The following is a 19926-nucleotide window of genomic DNA, read 5'->3' on the forward strand; positions in this document are numbered from 1 at the left end:
ACCACAACCACCTGGGGAGCAACCACAGCCCAAGGAGCCACTGCCACCCAGGGAGCAGCCAATGAAGGACTCAACGTCTAGATATGTCAGTGAGATCAAACATGGGTAGACAAAGAAACCCCCAAAGGAAAGAGAAGGAGGACTCTCCAGAAAAGCAGCTAAGTAATACAGAGGCATGCAGCATGACAGAAAAAGAATTCAGAATAAGGGTCCTAGAGTGCATAAACCGGATGGAGGAAAAAATCAACAACTTCTGCAAGAAGCTAGAAAAAACAGATGAAAAAGTCAACTACCTATGCAAGAAGCAAGAAGAAACAGATGAAAAAATCAATAACATATGGAAGAAGCTAGAAGAAACAGATGAAAAAATCAACAACTTAAGTAAGACCCAAGAAGAAATGAAGAGTGATATAGCTGCAATAAAAAACACCATTGAAAGTATCAACAGTAGACTAGGAGAAGCAGAGGACCGAATTAGTGAATTAGAAGACAAGGAACCAAACACACCCAAAATGTACTGCAATTGGAGAAAAAAATTAAAAGACAGGAGGAGAGCCTAAGGGAGCTTTGGGACAACATGAAACGAAACAACATACGAATAATAGGGGTGCCAGAACAACAGAAAGATGAACAAGGATTAGAAAACCTATTTGAAGAAATAATACCAGAAAACTTCCCTGAGGTGGGGAAGAAAAAAGTAACACAAGCTCGAAAAGACCCACACCAAGACACATCATAATTACCATGGCAAATGTTCAGGACAAAGAGAGAATCTTACAGGCTGGAAGAGAGAGACGGAAAGTTACATACAAGGGATCTCCCATTAGATTTTCAAATGATTTCTCAACAGAAACACATCAGGCCAGAAAAGAATGGACGGAAATTTACAAAGTGATGCAAAGCAAAGGACTGAATCCAAGAATACTCTATCCAGCAAGGCTATCATTCAAACTTGAAGGGGAAATAAGAAGCTTCACAGACAAAAAAAGGCTAAGGGAGTTTATCACCACCAAGCCAGCAATGCAAGAAATGCTAAAGGGACCGGTGTAAAAAGAAGAAATAAAAAGCTCAGAAAGAAAACAGCCACACAAAAAAAGAAATGGCTACAAACAAGTACCTTTCAATAATAACGTTAAACGTAAATGGACTAAATGCTCCAACCAAAAGAGATCGAGTGGCTGAATGCATAAAGAAACATGACCCATACATCTGCTGTCTACAAGAGACCCACCTCATTAGAAGGGACTCACACAGACTGAAAGTGAAAGGATGGAAAAATATCTTACAGGCAAATGAAAAGGAACGAACTCTCCAAAAATTCATCTGGAATAAAAAAAGACCCCGAATAGTTGCAGCAATCCTGAAAAAGAACAAAGTAGGTGGGATCTCAATACCAGATATCAAGCTGTATTACAAAGCCACTGTTCTCAAAACTGCCTGGTACTGGCACAAGAACAGGCATATAGATCAATGGAATAGAATAGAGAGCCCAGAAATCGGCCCAAACCAATATGCTCAATTAATATTTGACAAAGGAGGCAAGAACATACAATGGAACCAAGATAGTCTCTTCAATAAATGGTGTTGGGAAAATTGGACAGATATATGCAAGAAAATGAAACTAGAACACCAACTTACACCATACACAAAAATAAACTCAAAATGGATAAAGGACTTAAATGTACGACAGGAAACCATAAAAATTCTAGAAGAATCCAAAGGCAACAAAATCTCAGACATATGCCGAAGCAATTTCTTCACTGATACAGCTCCTAGGGCACTTGCAACTAAAGAGAAAATGAACAAATGGGACTACATCAAAATAAAAAGTTTCTGCACAGCAAAAGAAACCATCAACAAAACAACGAGAAAACCCACTGTGGCTGAAACCGGTTTGGCTCAGTGGATAGAGCGTCGGCCTGCAGACTGAAAGGTGCCAGGTTCGATTCCGGTCAAGGGCATGTACCTGGGTTGCGGGCATATCCCCAGTGGGAGATGTGCAGGAGGCAGCTGATCGATGTTTCTCTCCCATCGATGTTTCTAACTCTCTATCTCTCTCCCTTCCTCTCTGTAAAAAATCAATAAAATATATATTTTTTTTAAAAAACCCACTGTGTGGGAAAACATATTTGCCAATGTCATATCTGATAAGGGCCTAATCTCCAAAATTTATAGGGAACTCATACAACTTAACAAAAGGAAGATAAACAATCCAATCAAAAAATGGGCAAAGGACCTAAATAGACACCTTTCAAAAGAGGACATTCAGAAAGCCAAGAGACATATGAAAACATGCTCAAAGTCACTAATCATCTGAGAGATGCAAATCAAAACAACAATGAGGTACCATCTCACACCTGTCAGACTGGCTATCATCAACAAATCAACAAACAACAAGTGCTGGAGAGGATGTGGAGAAAAAGGAACACTTGTGCACTGCTGGTGGGAATGCAGACTGGTGCAGCCACTATGGAAGACAGTATGGAGTTTCCTCAAAAAACTGAAAATGGAACTTCCATTTGACCCTGTGATCCCACTTCTGGGAATATATCCCAAGAAACCAGAAATACCAATCAGAAAGGATATATGCACCCCTATGTTCATAGCAGCACAATTCACCATAGCTAAGATCTGGAAACAGCCTAAGTGCCCATCAGTAGATGAATGGATTAGAAAACTGTGGTACATCTACACAATGGAATACTATGCTGCTGTAAAAAGGAAGGAAGGAACTCTTACCATTTGCAACGACATGGATGGAACTGGAGAGCATTATGCTAAGTGAAATAAGCCAGTCAATGAAGGAAAAATACCACATGATCTCACTCATTCATTGATAATAGAGACCATTATAAACTTTTGAACAATAATAGATACAGAGGCAGAGCTGCCTCAAACAGATTGTCAAACTGCAGCGGGAAGGCCAGGAGGGTTGCGGGGCAGGAGGGGGGGGTAAGAGATCAACCAAAGGACTTGTATGCATGCATATAAGCATAACCAAAGGACATAGGACACTGGGCATAGGGGAGGCTAGGGGACTGTCAAGGGCGGGGGGAAAAATGGACACATATGTAATACCCTTTGTAATACTTTAAGCAATAAAAAAAATATTTTTGGTGAAAAAAAAACAATAAGACAGACATCTATAGCAGTACTTCTTTGTCTAAAATTGTAAGAACAGGTGAAAAATAAATATTCCCATTAACTTTAAAGAATAATAGTCATCTAACACAGTAATTAAACAGGCTTAACAAAGTTAGAGCCAAGAGCCTGACCAGTGTTGTTCAATGGGTAGAGTATGGCATTGCCCTTCACTTCCATTCACCAGAACTGGGCTACTGAGAACTCCTTAAGTTCTAAATCAAACACTAAGTCAGAGTCACCAGTCTAAAATGAACTGATAGAAATAAAAACAGAGGTCTTTCTACAAAGGTCTTTATAAGAAATCAAGATGGTGAAATGATCTTCAGAGTACACATTCCTCATTGAACAGAAATTTCCTGACTGTGATTTCCTGAAAACAAAAGTAATAATTTCAACCACCTGTTATTTAAACAGAAGGAAGCACAAAGACTCTTGTTTTATTAATTACTAAAAAGCTTCTCATTACAACAGGTCTACTATGCTGATGAAACAAAATATGGTCTTGATATTATTCTGCAATATAAAAGAAAGAAATCCTGCCATTGGCAACAACATGGATGGAATTTGAGGGCATTATGCTAAGTGAAATAAGTCAGACAGAAAAAGACTAATACCATATGACTTCACTTATATGTGAAATCTAAACAAAATGACCTAATAGCTACAGAGAACAGATTGGTGGTTGCAAGAGGCAGGGAATGGGATGAAAAGGTGACAAAATAGGAAAAGTGAATTAAAAGGTACAAGTTTCTGGTTATAAAAAAAAAGGAAGGGGAATCTGCAGATCTTTTCGTAGCTCCTGCTGGGTAACCTCAGGCAGAGACTAAATTAGCACCTCCTTAGATCCAAGAGCCAGTGTACCCAGTGGTCAGAGTGGGACCATCCAGATTACAACTCCTCAGATCCATAAGGGACACACTCAGGGGGCAGAATCAGTGAGCACCAAAGCCCCACTGAAGGAAGTCTTGCCCCAGAAGGGTGTCTTCAGCACAGAAGTTCTCCCACTGCAGACACAGCTGATTCTCACTGCCAATTGGCCTGGAGGTCAATTCCTCCCAGTGATACCTACAACAATCAAGGCTTAACTACAACAAGACTGTGCACAAAGCCCACAAGGGGGTGCACCAAGAGTGTCCACCTCAGGTAATTGGGGAGGCTGAGCCACTGGGCCCTATAGGACACCTAGCACACACAGACACTCTACCAACACAGGGAAGCATAAAAGTGCGGAGACAAAGAAACAGGTCACAAATGACAGAAATGGAGGAAAGCAAACGACTGGATATAGAGTTCAAAATCACGGTTATAAGGTTTTTCAAGAATTTTCTGGAAACTGCCGATAAATTTAGTGAGACTCTGGAGGATATGAAAAAAGACCAACTAGAAATTAAGCATACACTGACTGAAATAATATTATGCAGACTCCCAACAGCAGACAAGAGGATCCCAAGAATCAAGTCAAAGATTTGAAATACGAAGAAACAAAAAAAATACCCAACCGAAGAAGCAAAAAGAAAAAAGAATCCAAAAATATGAAGATAGTGTAAGGAGCCTCTGGGACAGCTTCAAGCGTACCAACATCAGAATTATAGGGGTGCCAGAAGAAGAGAGAGGGCAAGATATTGAAAACCTATTTGAAGAAATCATGACAGAAAACTTCCCCTACCTGGTGAAAGAAATAGACTTACAAGTCCAGGAAGCACAGAGAACCCTAAACAAAAGGAATCCAAAGAGGACCACACCAAGACACATCATAATTAAAATGCCAAGAGCAAAAGACAAATAGAGAATCTTAAAAGCAGCAAGAGAAAGACAGTCAGTTACCTACAAGGGAGTACCCATACGACTGTCAGCTGATTTCTCAACAGAAACCATGTAGGCCAGAAGAGAGTGGCAAGAAATATTCAAAGTGATGAATAGCAAGAACCTCAACCAAGATTACTTTATCCAGCAAAGCTATCATTCAGAATTGAAGGTCAGATAAAGAGCTTCACAGATAAGAAAAAGCTAAAGGAGTTCATCACCACCAAACCAGCATTATATGAAATGCTGAAAGGTATTCTTTAAGAAGAGGAAGAAGAAAAATGAACTCTTACCATTTACCACAGCATGGATGGAACTGGAGAACATTATGCTAAGTGAAATAAGACAGTCAGAGAAGGATAAATACCACATGATCTCACTCATTTGTGGAATATAATGAACAACATAAACTGATGAACAAGGACTGATCCAGAGACGGAGAGGCATTGACGGGACTGTCGGGCCTTGGAGGGAAGGTAGGGGAGGGTGGGGGTAAGGGGGAAAGATCAACCAAAGGACTTATATGTAAGCATATAGGCCTAACCAATGGACACGGACAACGGGGGGGTGAGGGCATGAGCGGGGTGGTGGTGGGGGGGTAGGGGTAATGTGGGGATAAGGACACATATGTAATATCTTAATCTACAAAAAATATATATTAAAAAAGAACTCTGGGATCTAATCCCCAAGATGGACTGCCCAGCAGAGAGCACCAGAATTGAGAAGAGTATCCATAACTTCTAAGCTATGAAAAGCAGCAGGGTTGCTGTCTGCCAGGGAGTGATGGCTGGAAATTCAGGCACCCTCTTAAAGGGCCAACACACAAAATTCCTTGTGGAGCCACCCACCTTTTGCTCTGGCAGAGGGAGTGTGTAGTGGACTGGAGCATTTGACAAAATCCAACACCCATTTTTTATTAAATACTCCCAGCAAAGTGGGAATAGAGGGTGCATATCTCAACATGGTAAAGGCCATTTATGACAAACCTATAGTGAACAACATACTAAATGGGCAAAAAGTAAAACCATTTCCCCTAAGAACAGGAACAAGACAGGGATGTCTGCTTTCACCACTCTTATTCAACATAGTACAGGAAGTCCTAGCCACAATGATCAGGCAAGAAGAAAGGCTGTATCCAGCAAGGCTATCATTCAAAATAGTCAAATAAAGAGCTTCCCAAACAAACACAAAAAAGACTGAAGGAGTACATCACCATCAAGCCAGCATTATAAGAAAAGGCATCCAAATTGGAGAGGAGGGAGTAAAACTCTCATTATTCACAGATGACATGATATTGTACATAGAAAACCCTAAAGACTCCGCCAAAAAACTAGTAGATTTAATAAATGAATTTAGCACTGTTTCAGGATACAAAATCAACACCAAAATCTATGGCTTTTTCTTACACTAATAATGAATTCTCCAAAAGAGAAACTAAACACACAATCCTATTTACCATTGCAATGAAAAAAAAAATTAAGATACTTAGAGATAAACTTGACCAAGGAGACAAAAGACCTGTACTTGAAAAATTACATGACATTGAAAAATAGATACAATAAGACATAAACAAGTGGAAGAATATACTGTGTTCATGGATTGGTAGAATCAACATCAATAAAATGTCCATATTACCCAAGGCAATCTACAGATTCAATGTAATTCCTATTAAAGTACCAATGGCATATTTCACAGAGCTAGATAAATACTCCACAAATTTATATGAAATAAAAAAAGAACCCAATAGCTTCAGAATTCTTGAGAAGGAAGAACAAAGTTGGAGGAATCACCATACCTGATATCAAGTTATCCTACAAAGCCACCATAATCAAAACAACCTGGTACTGGCACAAAAACAGGCAAATAGATCAATGGAACAGAACAGAGAACTCAGAAATTGATCCAAGCCATTATGCTCAACTAATATTTGAGAAAGGACGCAAGAGCATAGAATGGAGTCAAGATAGTTTCTTCAATAAATGGTGTTGGGAAAATTGGACAGGTACATGCAAAAAAAAAAAGAAAGAAACTAGACTGCCAATTTATACCATACATAAGGATAAACTCAAAATGGATAAAAGACTTAAATGTAAATCATGAAACCATAAAAAAACTAGAAGAAATCATAGGTAGCAAAATCTTAGACATCTGTGTTAGTAATATGTTTACAGATACAACTCCGAGGACATAGGAAACTAAGGAGAAAATAAACCAATTCGACTACATCAAAATAAAAAGCTTCTGCACAGCAAAAGAAACCATCAACAAAAGGAAAAGGGAGCCCACTGTATGGGAGAACATATTTGTCAATGATACATCTGATAAAGGGTTAATATCCAAAATATACAAGAAACTCATACAACTTAAAAGGAAGACAAACAATCCAATTAAAAAATGGGCAAGGACCCAAGTAGACACTTCTCCAAAGAGGACATACTGATGGCCAAGAGACATGAAAAAATGCCCAAAGTGTTTGATCATCAGAGAGATGCAAATCAAGACGACAAATGAGGTATCACCTCACACCTGCCAGAATGGCTACTATGAACAAATCAAAAAATCTTAAGTGCTGGTGAGTATGTGGAGAGAAGGGAACTCCCGTGCACTGATGGTGGGAATGCAGGCTGGTATAGCCACTATGGAAAATAGTATGGAGTTTCCTTAGAAAATTAAAAACAGATTTGTCAGTTGACCCAGTGATCCCACTTCTGGGAATATATCCCAAGAATCCAGAAACACCAATCAGAAAGAATATATGCATCCCTGTGTTCATAGCAGCACAATTTACAATAGCAAATATCTGGAAACAGCCCAAATGGCCATCAGTAGATGAGTGGATAAAAAAGCTTTGGTACATTTATATCATGGAATACTATTCAGCAGTAAAAAAGAAGACCCTTTTACCCTTTGAGACAGCAGGGAGGGACCTGGAGAGTATCATGCTAAGTGAAATAAGTCAGTCAGGGAAAGACAAATGTCACATGATCTCACTCACATGTGGAATCTAAGTAACAAAATAAACTGATGAATAGAGTGGATCCAGAGACATGGAAGCATGGAACAGAGTGCAGAATCTCAGAGGGAAGGCAGGGAGGGTAGGAGGTACACAACCAAAGACCTCGTATGCATATATGCATAACCCATGGACCCAGACAATAGGGTACTGAAGGCCTAGGGCTGGGGGAGTGTGGTGGCAGGCTGGAGGGGTTCAATGATGAAAAAAAGGGAACATATGTAATATTTTCAACAATAAGGAATTATTTTTTAAAAAATATTTTGGGGAGTAGGGGAATGACCGGTTTAGAATAAGGAGGGAGAAAAGAAATGAGAAGATAAAAAATATAAAGAAAAAAATTGAAGAGGAGAGAGCAGATAGTCCTAAATTTAGGAAGTGAAACAAGTTAAGAAATTAGTAGCAGAAGAAAAGAGAAAGAGAAAAAAATTTAAAAATTAGTAGTGAAAGAAAATAAAAGAAAAGCAATGAGAAAGGGAAAATGAATATGAGCAGGGAAGAGGAAATTAGATATATGAACAAAACAACAGAGACTAGAATAATAAATCAATGAAGCAGATAGGAAGATCAATTTTTAAAAAGGGGAAAAAGAAAGGAAAGAAAAACTGCAATGGAGAAAGGAGAAGAAAAAGAGAAGAGAGGAGGAAAAAGGTCTAAAAAATAAAAGAGATAAGAATAAAAAAAATAAAGTGAAGTGTCATTTGCTTCAGCTGAGTTTTAATGCCTTGTGGGCGCTGGCTTACGTCCCCACTCTTCTGTTCTGTCAGCCAATTCTGGACTTTCTGTTAGGTACTCAGGTGCTAACCACTGTCAGGCACTGTCTTTTGGCTTTTAGCACCCTGCTTAAAGCTCCAAATGATCCAACTGGTCCAATGCTTGCACCTGTCTCCACAGGCGTTGGCTTCAAGCATGAGGAGCCGTTCTACCCTCTTTGCCTTCCGCCAGGTGTTAGTCTTAATCACTCAAGAGTCTGTCTCTGATAGGGCTTTAGGTGGGGTTGGAGTTATTTCGCTTTCAGGGAATATGATGGGTATTTTTTCCTGTCCCAGAGCTACTCCTCCACGAGTGGCTCAAAATATTACTCTGTCCTTGACTGGACAGAGGTCATTATATGGAGATCAATGGGGTCAGTTGGGACCCTGCAGTTTTTATCAGTCTGGTTCCTAGAATAGTGGGGTGGATGGCCCCTCCTCCGCTCTGGTCACCGAAGGCTCCTTGAGACTGTTCAGACCTATACGCTTGGCCTCTGCCTTTGTTTCCTCAGTAAAGCTCAGAATGCAGGCTGTGGCAGGCTATATCACCTAGGGCGGGGTGTTTTTTTCCCTTTACCTGCCCTCTGGGTGTTGGGAGGAAGTAACTCCTCCCTGGGAAAATGGCCTTTTTGGTTTGGAAGCTTATGCTCGACCCAATGCAGGACTCCTGGTTACTGCTTTTTCAGTCTCCCTGCCCTGCTTCCCACCCCTGCCTGTCCTCAGGCACCTCAAGTCTGCGCTTCCCTCCCCACGCCAATGCCTCAGGTTTGTGTAGCTGCAAACAAAAACTGTGCTCTGGGTTTAAAGATGGAAAAAGAAATAAATACTGCGGCTCTCTCCCCCACTGACTCTGTTCTGCTGCTGCCATTCTGCTGGCTAGATTCCGTAGCTGCTTGGATGATACGCGCGCTGCAGGTCATGCCATGGCAGGTCCAGAGGTGACGCCAGTCGCTCCGCAGCCACCAAGTGCAGGTGCGTATGCTCTGGGCAACCGCCCTATTGCTACCTCACCCTTCCTGAATGTCCCCAGGTGCCTTCTGTTCTTTCTTGAATTTCTTAGCTGGACCACAATGGGATATTCTAGGGAAATTCTGCAATTTAGTTGTATTTCCAGCCTGGGCCTGGGACGAGGTGCCTGACAGATCTGCCTATTCAGCCATCATTTTCTCCCCTCATTTGCAATTTTAAATGATAGCTTTGCTGGATACAGTATTCTTGGTTTTAGACCCTTGCCTTTCATTACTTTGAGTACTTCATGTCGCTCCCTTCTGGCCTGAAGTGTTTCTATTGAGAAGTCAGTTGACATTCTAATGGGAACTCCTTTGTAGGTAATTTTCTGTCTCCCCCTTGCTGCCTTTAAGATTCTTTCTTTGTTTGTAACATTTGCCTTTTTAATTATGATGTGTTTAGGTGTGGGTCTCTTTGGGTTCGTCTTGATTGGAACTCTCTGTCCTCCTAAACTTGTGTGATGTTTTCCTTCACCAGGTTGCGGAAGTTTTCTGTCATTACTTCTTTAAACAGGTTCTCTGTTCCTTGCTCACCCTCTTCCCCTTCTGGTATTCCTATAATGCAGATGTTTTTATGTTTCATGTTGTCCCAGAGCTCCCTTAAGCTTTCTTCCTGCTTTTAAATTCTTTTTTTCTATTTGCTGCTCTAATTGGGTATTTATTTCTACCTTGTCTTCCAAATTGATGATTCAATCTTCTGCTTCATCCAATCTACTTTTAATACCTCCAGTGTGTTCTTTTTTAAAAAAATTTTTTACTGATTTCAGAGAGGAAGAGAGAGGGGGAGAAACATCAATGATGAGAAAGAATCATTGATCGACTGCCTCCTGCATGTCCCCTACTGGGGATTGAGCCCTCAACCTGGGTATGTGCCCTTTACTGGAATAGAACCCAGGACTCTTTAGTCTGCAGGCTGATGCTCTATCCACTGAGCCAATTCAGCTAGGGCACCACTGAGTTCTTGATGTACGATACATCATTCTTCTTTTCTGTCTGGTTCTTGTTCATGGCCAATATTTCCCTTTTTGTGCTGTTGTAATTTGCCCTAAGTCAGCGGTTCTCAACCTGTGGGTCATGACCCCTTTGGGGGTCAAACGACCCTTTCACAGGGGTCGCCTAAGACCATCGGAAAACACATATATAATTACATATTATTTTTGTGATTAATCACTATGCTTTAATTATGTTCAATTTGTAACAATGAAAATACATCCTACATATCAGATATTTACATTATGATTCATAACAGTAGCAAAATTATAGTTATGAAGTAGCAACGAAAATAATTTTATGGTGGGGGTCACCACAACATGAGGAACTGTATTAAAGGGTTGTGGCATTAGGAAGGTTGAGAACCACTGCCCTAAGTTCCTTAAGCATTTTTATAACCATTGCTTTGAACTCAATCCTGGTAAGTTGCTTGCCTCCATTTCATTTATGTCTTTTTCTGTACAACCTTCTCTTTAATGACTGTGCTTTATTCCATAGCATGACTGCATTCCCTGTCGACATGTATCTATATCTAATTTCTTTGTTTTTATTATGCCCCAACAAGTACCTTGGGGTACCAGGATGTGCATTAATAAAGCAAGCAATTGATCAGTATATGCATTTCCTTTTGTTAAATGACCAGGCAGGGTGGTATGAGCCCTGATGTGAGTAATATAAAAGTAGTATTGTCTTTGCTGTACAATTTGCTGTACCTGTTTAAAAAGTATAAATAGACTTTGGTCACTGAACTATTTTAATTGAGCAGTCTCAATTCTATTTACCAGGCCAGCAGCATAGGCAGAATCAGAAATAATATCAAGAGGCTCTTGGAAATCCTGCAATGTTGCCTTGATAGCTTCTAATTCAATTCTTTGCACAGAAGTATGACTTGTCTGGATGACTCAGTCTGAATTCATTGCATGATAAACAGCTTTATCATTAGATAAACCATCAGTAAAAACAGTTAATGCTCCAGGAATAGGTTCCTGCCTAGTATTTTTTGGTATAATAATAGGGGTGTAATATAAAAATTGTAGTAATTTGTTTTTTAGTAAGTGACAACTAAGTTCCCCTGAATATCCACTTAGTCCAATTTGCCAATTCAAAAAAAAAATCAGTCTGAAATAACATTTCTAATTGCTTCCCAGTGAGGGGAAGATAGATGCATTGAGGTTCTTCTCCTCTAAGCTGCCTGCAGTGCTTTCTGAGTTGAGATATTAATTGAGCCATGAGCTCTATACTAGTATATGTAACCACAGTTTTACAGGATTGATACCCTAGGTCTGTGGTCAGCAAACTGTGGCTCGCAAGCCACATGCGGCTCTTTGGCCCCTTGAGTGTGGCTCTTCCTAAGCCTTAGGAGTACCCTAATTAAGTTAATAACAATGTACCTACCTATATGGCTTATGTTTAAAAAATTTGGCTCTCAAAAGAAATTTCAATCGTACTGTTGCTATTTGGCTCTGTTGACTAATGAGTTTGCCAACCACTGCCCTAGGTGGACCCACTCAGTAATAGTAGGAGAGTTCTTATTTTGGAAGATGACCCCAGTGGCACTATTTACAGTAGGATTAATCTATCCTACTGAAGGCAATTCAGGCTGTACCCATGCTACTTGGGTTGAGGAGATTGCCTGCCCAATTCTTAGTAACTCCTTCCTAGCTTCATTTGTTAATGTTTGGGGCAAGGAAAGATTAGATCCACCCCTAAGTATATTGAATAAATTTGTCATTTCTCCCATAAAGATTTTTAGATAAGGTCTTAACCAATTAATGTCCCCTAATAATTTTTGAAAGTCATTTAAGGTTTTAAGGCAATCTTTTCATATTTCCACTTTTTGAGGCCTAATACATTGGTTTTCAATTATGGTTCCTAGATATTTGAAGGGCATTTCTCTCTGTACCTTTTCTGGAGCAATCCTTAAGCCTCTCTTATGGAGTTCCTTTTCCAATTTGGAAAACATTGCTAAAGTCTGCTCTTCCAGTGGATTCACTATGAGAAAGTCATCCATGTAATGGATAATATAATACTGGGAATATTTTTCCCTTAAAGGCTGAATAGCTTGAGCTACATATTTTTGACATAAGGTGGGGCTATTGGCCATTCCTTGAGGCAAGACTTCTTTTGATGTACAAAACCTCCCCTGCCGGCCTGGTTGCCCCTAACTGCCCTCCCCTGCAGGTTGATGTACAGAAGTGTCTATTTAGGTCATTTGCACATTTTAAAAATTGGATTGTTTGTCTTCCTTTTGTTAAGTTGTATGAGTTCCTTATATATTTTGGGTATTAACCCTTTATAGGATGTATCATTGCCAAATATGTTCTGCCATGTAGTGAGTTCCCTTTTCATTTTGTTGATGGTTTCTTTTTCTGTGCAGAAGCTTTCAATTTTGATGTAGTCCCATTGTTTATTTTCTCTGTAGTTTCCTTTGCCCTAGGAGATGTATCAGTAAACATGTTGCTATGAGAGATGTCAGAGATTTTGCTACCTATGGTTTCTTCTAGGTTTTTTATGTTTTCAAGGCTTACATTTAAGTCATTTATCCATTTTGAGTTTATTCTTGTGTATATTGTAAGTTGGTTGTCTAGTTTCATTTTTTTGCATGTACCTGTCCAATTTTCCTAACATCATTTATTGAAGAGACTGTCTTGACTCCATTGCTCTTGCTTCCTTTGTCAAATATTAATTGAGCGTAACGGCTTGGGTTCATTGCTGGGTTCTTTGTTATGTTCCATCAATCTATATGCCTGTTCTTGTGCCAGTACTAGGCTGTTTTTATTACAGTGGCTTTGTAGTATAACTTGATATCTGTCTGGTATTGTGATTCCTCCAACTTTGTTCTTTTCAGGATTGCTGCAGCTATTTGGGTTCTTTTTTTATTCCATATAAATTTTTTTTAGTGTTTATTCTAGATCTGTGAAATATGCTGTTAGTATTTAATAGGGATTGCATTGAATCTACAGGCTTTGGGTAATATGGACATTTTAATGATGTTGATCCTACCAATCCATGAACACAGTATACTATTCCACTTGTTTATATCTTCTTTTATCTCTTCAATGTTCTGTAGTTTTCCAAGTACAAGTCTTTTACCTCTTTGGTGAAGTTTATTCCTAAGTATCTTAAATTTTTTCTTGCAATGGTAAATGGGATTCTTTTTTTTCATTTCTCTTTCTAAGAGTTCATTATTGGTTTATAAAAATACCATTAATTTCTGGGTGTTAATTTTTTATCCTGATACATTGCCAAATTCATTTATTAAATTTAGTAGTTTTTTGGTGCAGTCTTTAGGATTTTCTATGTATCTGTGAACAGTGACAGTTTTACTTACTCCTTTCTAATTTGTATACCTTTGATTTTTTTCCTCTTGTCTGATCACTATGGCTATGACTTCTAGTACTATCCTATATAATAGAGGTAATATGCAAATTGGTCATCACACCCTTGCACAAGATGGCCACCCCCATGTCATCACAAGATGGCCACTCTCATGTGGTCACAAGATGGTCATGCCCATGTCATCACAAGATGGCCGCCCCCATGTTGTCACAAGATGGCCGGTAGGGGAGGGCAGTTGTGGGCGACCAGGCCTGCAGGGGAGTGCAGTTAGGGGCAACCAGGCCAGCAGGAGAAGGCAGTTGGGGGTGATCAGGCCATCAGGGGAGGGCAGTTGGGGGCAATCAGGCCAGCAGGGGAGCAGTTAGGTGTCGATCAGGCAGGCAGGGGAGTGGTTAGGGGGTGATCAGACTGGCAGGCAGAATCAGTTAGGGGCAATCACAGGGATCGGGACTAAACTGGCAGTTGGACATCCCACAAGGGCTCCCAGATTGGAGAGGGTGCAGGCTGGGCTGAGGGACAACCCCCCCTCCCCAGTGCACAAATTTCATGCACCGGGCCTCTAGTGTTGAATAAGAGTGGTGAAAGTGGACATCCCTATATTGTTCCTGTTCTTAGGGGAAATGATTTAGTTTTTGCCCATTGAGTATGATGTTTGCTGTAGGTTTCTTATATATGTTGAGATATGCTCCCTCTATTCCCAGTTTGCTGAGAGTTTTTATCAAAAATGGGTGTTGCTTTTTGTAGAATGCTTTTTCTGCATTTATTGATATGATCATGTGAATTTTCTATTTCAATTGGTTTATAAGATGTATCACATTTATTGACTTGTGAATATTGTACCAGCCTTGCATCCCCAGAACTAATCCCACTTGATCATGGTGTATGATTTTTTTAATATATTGCTGGATCCTATTTGCTACTATTTAGTTGAGGATTTTAGCATCTGTGTTCATAAGGGATATTGGCCTGTAATTTTAGTTCTTTGTAGTGTCTTTATCTGGCTTTGGAATTAGGGTAATGCTGGCCTTATAGAAAGAGCTTGGAAGTGTTCCTTCCTCTTGATCTTTTTGGAATAGTTTGAGAATAGGTTTTAATTCTTTTTTATCTGAAGAATCTCTTGTTTTGGCCTTCACTTTGAAGTCTATTTTATCAGATATGAGTATTGTTGCTACCCCAGCTTTTTTTCATTTTCATTTGTCTGGAAAATTTTTTTCCATCCCTTTACTTTCATTCTGTGTGAGTCCTTTGTTCTGAGGTGGGTCTCTTATAGACAGCATATATATTGGTCATGTTTTCTTATGCATTCATATGCCCTATGTCTTTTGATTGGAGTATTTATTCCATTTACATTAAGGTTATTTTTTACTAGAGGCCTGGTGCACAAAATTTGTGCATGAGTGTGGTCCCTAGGCCTGGTCGGCAATTGAAACCTGAGTGTCTGGTGTAGAAGGGCAGGTCCAGTTGACCTCTGGGCCCTGGGCAGCACCAGGGCCCCTGAGGCCCCCATGCAAACTCCTCTGCCTGAGTCATGGTGTCCGAGTCCCCACGTGGAGATGCAGTGAGCATGGCTGGATGCTGTGGGCTAGGGCACAGCATGGGCCTCTGGGCCACCTAGCAGTACCACATGGAAGCTGGGAGGGCAGCACACTCTCTCCCGGCTGGCCTTGCAGACCGGCTTCTGCGTGAACCCACAGGGAGCCCAACCAGCCCCTATGGTCCCAGCGGCTTCAGCCCAGCTCACCTGGAAGAGGCTATGCAGGTGCAGGGCAGGCTCCTTGTGGGTGCCCAGTACCTGAGTGTGGGGGCTTCCCCAGTGTGCTAGCCCTTGCATCCCAGGGGAGGGTAGCAGGGGGAGTGAGAGTGAGTTTGGCAGATATCCTTCATTCTCATTGCACCTCCATCCCCGTCACCCCCGCCCCCAGGTAGCAGGTGAGAGTTCGTAGTCCCTGACCTGGGCACTGCATTGCCAACGCCTGCCATGTTTCGCGCCGCCCCCTGGTGGTCAGAGCATGTCATAGCGAGCAGTCGAACTCCTGGTCTCCTGATCAAACTCTCAAACAACTGCCCAAGGGGACAATTTGCATACTAGGCTTTTATTATATAGGATAGGTACTTAATTATTGCCATTCTTATTCTTTATGCCTCTGTTTTTCTCTTTCTCTCTATTTCTTCTTATAACAGTCCATTTAGCATTTCTTGCAGTGCTGCTTTGGTGGTAATAAACTCTTTTAGCGTTATTTATTTATTTGTCTGTGAAGCTCTTTATTTCACCTTCTACTTTGCATGATAGACTTGCTGGATAGGGTAGTCTTGAGTTCAGTATCTTGGTTTTCTTTACTTTGTATACTTCACTTCATTCCCCCTGGTTTAAGGTATTACTGTTTAGAAATCTGTTGATAGCCTAATGGGAGCTCCATTGTAGGTAACTTTCTGTTTTTCAAAGCCTTTAAGATTCTTTCTTTGTCTTTAATGTTTGACATTTTAATTATTATGTGCCTAGGTGTGGCTCTTTTGGGGTTCATCTTCACTGGTACTCTCTGTGCTTCCTGAACGTGAGTGACTTTTTACTTTACCAGATTAGGGACATTTTCTGCCATTATTTCTTCAAACAGGTCCTCTATTCCTTTATCAGATTCTTACCCTTCTGGTACCAATATAATGTGAATGTTGTAACATTTCATGTTGTCCAAAGCTCTCTTGGACTCTCCTCCTGCTTTTTAATTTTTCCATTTGCTGTTCTGAGTGGGTGTTTTTCCTACCTTGTCTTCTAATTTGCTGATTTGGACCTCAGCTTCTTCTACTCTGCTGTTGAATCCTTCCAGGGTGTTCTTTATCTTAACTATGTGATTCATCATTTCCAATTGATTCTTATTTATTGTTTCGTTCCTGGCCTCCTCACACAGGGCACCAGCTGCCGGGGCTGACTAGCAGACTCTGAGCGATGGATGAACATATTGCTCTGACACACATTTCTGTGAAAGAGAGGGCTAAAGGACTTAGAAGTAAAAAACAGTCTTGTTCGATTGCTTTCTTAGGCTTTTATTGTTATAACAGTTTGAACTAAAATTAACCTCTAGATACAATCAGCAGGGTAAGTATCCTTGAGAAAGTATATGCTTCTACAAGGCTGGGTCTTTAAAGACTAAACATAGAGATTCTAGCAAAACACCCCGCGGATCAGACTTGTTTGGGAAAGTCAAGGTAGGGGCTGCTGCCTTCGGCAAGGTCACCTCAGAGGCCCTCAACCTTTTCAAGAATCCTCCTTATAGACATTCTAACCAAGTCCCGTGCTTCCCCACACTCCAAGTCTCAGCTATAGTGATCCAACAAAGAAATAAATAAATAAAAGGCATTCAAATTGGAAAGGAGGAAGTGAAAGTGTCATTATTCACAGATATCATGATATTATATATAGAAAACCCTAAAGACTCCACCAAAAAACTACTAGATTTAATAAATGAATTCGGCAATGTAGCAGTATACAAAATTAACACCCAGATATAGATGGCATTTTTTGTTGTTAATCCTTACCAGAGGATTTTTTTTTCCATTGCTTTTCAGAGAGAGTATAAGAGAGAGAAGGAGGGGGGAAAGGAGAGAGAGAGACATACACACATTGACTTGTGGCCTCCTGCAAGGGCCTGGCTGGGGGCAGGGAGAAAACCTGGTACATACTCTTCACCACGAATCAAGCCTGGGCTGATGCTCTAACCACTGAGTGAGCAACACTATCCAGGGCCCAAAATTGATGGCATTTTTATACACCAAAAATGAATTCTCAGAAAGAGAAATGAAACACACACACACACACACACACACACACACACACACAAACACAATATAATTTACCACTGCAACAACAATAACAAAATAAGATGCCTTGGAATAAATTTAACCCAGGAGGTAAAAGGCCTATAATCAGAAAACCATAGGACATTGAAAAAAGAAAAAGAGAAAGATACAAACAAATGGAAGCATATACTATGCTCATGTATTGAAAGAATTAACATCATTAAAATGTCCATACTACCCAAGGCAATCTACAGATTCAATGCAATCCCTATTAAAATGACAACAGCATATTTCACAGATCTAAAACAAATACTCCAACAGTTTATATGGAACAACAACAACAACAAAAAAAACCCAAATAACTGGAGCAATCTTGATAAAGAAGGAGGGATCACAATACTGGATACTCAAGCTATAGTAAAAAGGCATTGTAATCAAAACAGCCTGGTACTGGGACAAGATCAAGCATATAAATCAATGAAACAGAACAGAGAACCCAGTAATTGACCCAAACCATTAAGCTCAATTAATATTTGACAAAGGAGGCAAGAGCATATAATGGAGTAAAGACAGTTTCTTCTATAAATGGTGTTGAGAAAATTGGACAGGTACATGCGAAAAATGATACTAGACCACCAACTTACACCATACATAAAAATAAACTCATAATGAATAAAACACTTAAATATAAGTCATGAAACCATAAAAATCCTGGAAGAAACTGATACCATTATAATAACCTGCTTATTATTTAACAGTAGAGGAGAAAAGGGGATACTAGATAATATACACTACCATTTTCACAGCTTTTCCAGGAAGCTGCAGTTATCTCTAAGTCTGTTCCCTGCAGATTGCATGCTCAGAAAGGTCTGGGTGATGTGAGATGATACTTACCTGTCTGTCACACCTGGGAGAATAGGCATGGCCTCTTCAAGGGCACAAAATCTGATACTTAACTCCTAAACAAAGAAAGTTCTCTCTCGTGCCCTCTTGACACTCTTGGCCCTCTGGCACTCCTGGTCTGCAGAGCTGGGCCATGTGGCCCACAGCCATGTGGACTCCACACAATTAATTTTAATTAGCCTAAAGCTACATCAGTCCCAGCTCCACCATGTAACGGAAACTCTGGACACTAGCTTTGCTTTTTGCACAACTGCATCTTTTTCAGGACTTGTTTAAAGAACATGGGACTTTGCAAACCAAGGGATATAACTACGCAGATAAAAACCACTCATTCTCCTGTGTGAGTCTTATTAAATTCCTTTTCTCAAGATATTACAAGGACCCCACTCAATCCTCCAGCAACAAAGTCATAGGCAGCAAAATTTCAGATATCTCTCCTAGCAATATGTTTGCTGATATATCTCTTAGGCAAGGGAACCAAAAGAAAAATAAACAAATGGAACTACATCAAAATAAAAAGGTTTTGTACATCAAAAATGAAAAGGTATCCCACTGTATGGGAGAACATATTTGCCAATAATACATCAGATAAAGGGTTATTTTCCAAAATATATAAAGAACTCATATAACTTAACAAAAGGAAGACAAATAATCCAATTAAAAAAAGGGCAAAGGACCTAAATAGACACTTCTCCAAAGAGGGTCTACAGATGGCCAAGAGACATATGAAAAAATGCTCAAAGTCACTGATCATCAGAGATATGTAAGTTAAAATGACAATGAGGTATCACCTCACACCTGTCAGAATGACTACCATCACCAAATCAACAAATGACAAGTACTGGCGAGGATGTGGAGCAAAGGGAACCTTAGTACACTGCTGGTGGGAATGCAGACTGGTATAGGCACTGTGGAAAATAGTATGGAGTTTCCTCAAAAAAATTAAATATGGAACTGTCATTTGACCTACTGACCCCACTTCTAGAAATATATCCTAAAAACTCAGAAACATCAATCAGAAAGAATATATGCACCCCTATGTTTATAGCAGCACAATTTACAATAGCTAAGATCTTGAAACAGCCCAAATGCCCATCAATAGATGAGTGAATAAAAAGGCTGTGGTACATTTAGACCATGGAATACTATGCTACTGTAAAAAGAAAGATCCCTTACCCTTTAA

This window comes from Myotis daubentonii, chromosome 3 (genome assembly GCF_963259705.1).
Source record: "Myotis daubentonii chromosome 3, mMyoDau2.1, whole genome shotgun sequence".
NCBI lineage: Eukaryota > Metazoa > Chordata > Mammalia > Chiroptera > Vespertilionidae > Myotis > Myotis daubentonii.